At 36.7% G+C, this 2,511-nt stretch overlaps 1 long non-coding RNA gene across 1 annotated transcript in view; it reads right to left on the bottom strand.

Annotated features, from left to right (window-relative positions):
- The window catches only part of LOC112140241, a 4,471-nt gene extending 3,568 nt beyond the window's left edge, over positions 1 to 903 (bottom strand). The window contains exon 1 of the long non-coding RNA XR_004947504.1: positions 313 to 903. This is a non-coding gene — a long non-coding RNA (uncharacterized LOC112140241). The remainder of the gene's footprint in view (positions 1 to 312) is intronic.
- Positions 904 to 2,511: the final 1,608 nt, after the last annotated feature.

The following is a 2,511-nucleotide window of genomic DNA, read 5'->3' as shown; positions in this document are numbered from 1 at the left end:
CTCATATTTTTTGAATCGTTTTCCTCAGAGTAAAAGTAAAAACACTGTCAGAATCCAGAATTGTTTTGGTCTAAATCTAGTGCGATTTTCATCTTTTTGTTTTCAGGTAAACAGAAGTACTCGCAAGTTAAAAACGAACAACCTTAAAAAATCGTATCTGGATGACATTTCTGGATCCTGAGTCATTGGGAAAGCTAAATAGGTGTTAAAAGATCAATGGGAAAAGGTAACTGAACTGCACAAAACAGGAAAGGGATATAAGAAGATATCCAATGTAACCCTATATACACCAATCAGTAATATATGCACCACCTGGCTGTGCCTTTATTTTGGAGGGCCACATCCTGTTAAAAACACCAGACCACTTCCTGCTTCCCCTTCCTGCTGCTAGCACTGCTGCTTTGCTGTGGTTGGACGTGCTCTGGCTGCTGGTTATGGAAACTGTGCATCTCTGCCGTACCAAGAAAAACAAAAACACTCGTTCACACCAGGAAGTAAATACATTTCCGACCTGCTCTTCAATCAGTTTTTTTTTTTGTTTTTTTCTGGATGGCAAAAAAATATGCTTCTTCTGATGGCGAGCTACCAGTGTAAGACCCTTCAGGGAGGACAGCTGAACTTGAAAGGAACCTTCAGGAAGGACAAATGAACAGAACTTGGACAAAAAACTTCATCAGGGATTGAAAGGATCTGGACACCCAAACTCCAGGACAGAACCCTTTATGTTTAATACTGTGTTTGTTTGGTCAAAACAATCAATTGGTTCTTTTACTGGGTTGCTGTGTTTTAATTCACACACTCTGGGCTTTTCAAAACTAACATCTCTTCTGTAGTCAGAGCGCCTTGTCCTAAACACGCGTTACACCAAGGAACTGAGAAAGTCAGCAGTGATCAAACTCTGACCAAGAAGTAGAAAGTGAGGAGTTCTGTTGAAACCCAACAATGATTGGAAACATTTCTGCCAGAGTCATCATGCAAAGAAAGATTCACAAATGACTTCAGCTGTGATCCAGGACTCTGAAAAACTGTGGTGTGGATGTCTGAAGATGTAAAAAGGAGGAACGTGAAGAAAAATGGGCTGCATGGTCGAGTCACCAGAAGAAAGAATTTTTTTGTGCAAATGCCACAAAATAGCTTTTTTAAAGCTGCAATGACTGAATTTCTCCTTCCTGAGATTAATGGGGACTNGCGTTAGCACGGAGCTTCCAGCGCTCGAATATACATTAAAACAGCAGTTTTGTAAATTTAAAAAGGTCACACTGTAACATAAAGTTATTACTTACGTTTAAATGTAAACATCTGTGGTTCAGTGCGTACCAAAGTGAAGAAAAGCGCTTCGTAGCGCGGCGCGATTTACTCTCGCGATAGCAGACTTTGGACCCCTCTGTTTGGAGTGTGTAACGTAAAAAATAATAATTCCGGACACAACTTTGACTTCAACTGCCACTCCAAATCAAGGGGGAGGGCTAAGGGGAAGTGAGAAGGGGAGTATTCGGATCGGGCCTAAGTGTTAAATGACACATTTTTCGAATCATAAATACAGAAAAGGAAGCTAAAATAGGGCTATTTGTTACCTAAAAAACACTATGGGTGAGCCACTAGCTCCTACTGCATATAAACTGTTGTGTTTATGCAAACCGTAATTACAGAATAAATGTACAACTTGTCATCGTTTTCAGTAATCCTTCCTGGGAGATCTTAAGGTTTAGTGCACCATGACAGTTTGCAGATCTCAAATTGTCTCAGGAAATGGGTTTATATTTGCATAATCTTGTGAATTTTCTGTTTCAAATTAAGGAATTACACACAGTCTCTAGGATATGTTAGTAACCCATGGTAACCACTGAGCTCAAAATCACTAAAATGTATGAGAATATATATTGTTGATTGAGACAGAAATATCAGTGTACCCTGAGTTTAAAGGAAACTAACCTATGAACCTTGGTTTAACTCTTAGACTACATCAGAGAATTGACTGAAAGCTCAACTTTTTTTTAAAAACCCTTTGATAAATTTAATAAAAAAATGTAATTTCATTTATGTTATGAGATCTAGATAGTATCATTTATGATACATTGAGTGATGTTTTAAGTTTTTAGTTAATGGATGTAAACATACTGACATGAACGTCTCAAATCTAATCCACAAATGTGTAACTGTATTATAAAGAATTAATTATCAGCTTCTTCACATACAGCAAGTAGTCATCTAAAAAGATATTTAGTTACAAAATAGTAAAAAAAAAGTTAAAAAAAGAAATTTTTTTTTTGCAAAAACTTAAAAAAAATAATAAATCTTGATTGCACATTTTCTGAATTAACAGAGATTCACATTCAGTAACGCAATAAAGAAACAATAATAGTAATAGACCAGGGTCGCATCACAGAACTACAGATACCAATAATACAAAGAAACCTGTTTTTTGTCCAGAAAATTAAGTGTTTTTGAGATTTTATGGAGGCAGCAATTTTTAAATAAACAGGAAATGTTGTTCTACTGCCCCCAGTGGAA

Source organism: Oryzias melastigma, unplaced genomic scaffold (assembly GCF_002922805.2).
Source record: "Oryzias melastigma strain HK-1 unplaced genomic scaffold, ASM292280v2 sc00456, whole genome shotgun sequence".
In the NCBI taxonomy this organism is placed as follows: domain Eukaryota; kingdom Metazoa; phylum Chordata; class Actinopteri; order Beloniformes; family Adrianichthyidae; genus Oryzias; species Oryzias melastigma.
The sequence above is the reverse complement of the archived record's forward strand: the minus strand, read 5'-3'. Positions and strand labels throughout refer to the sequence as shown.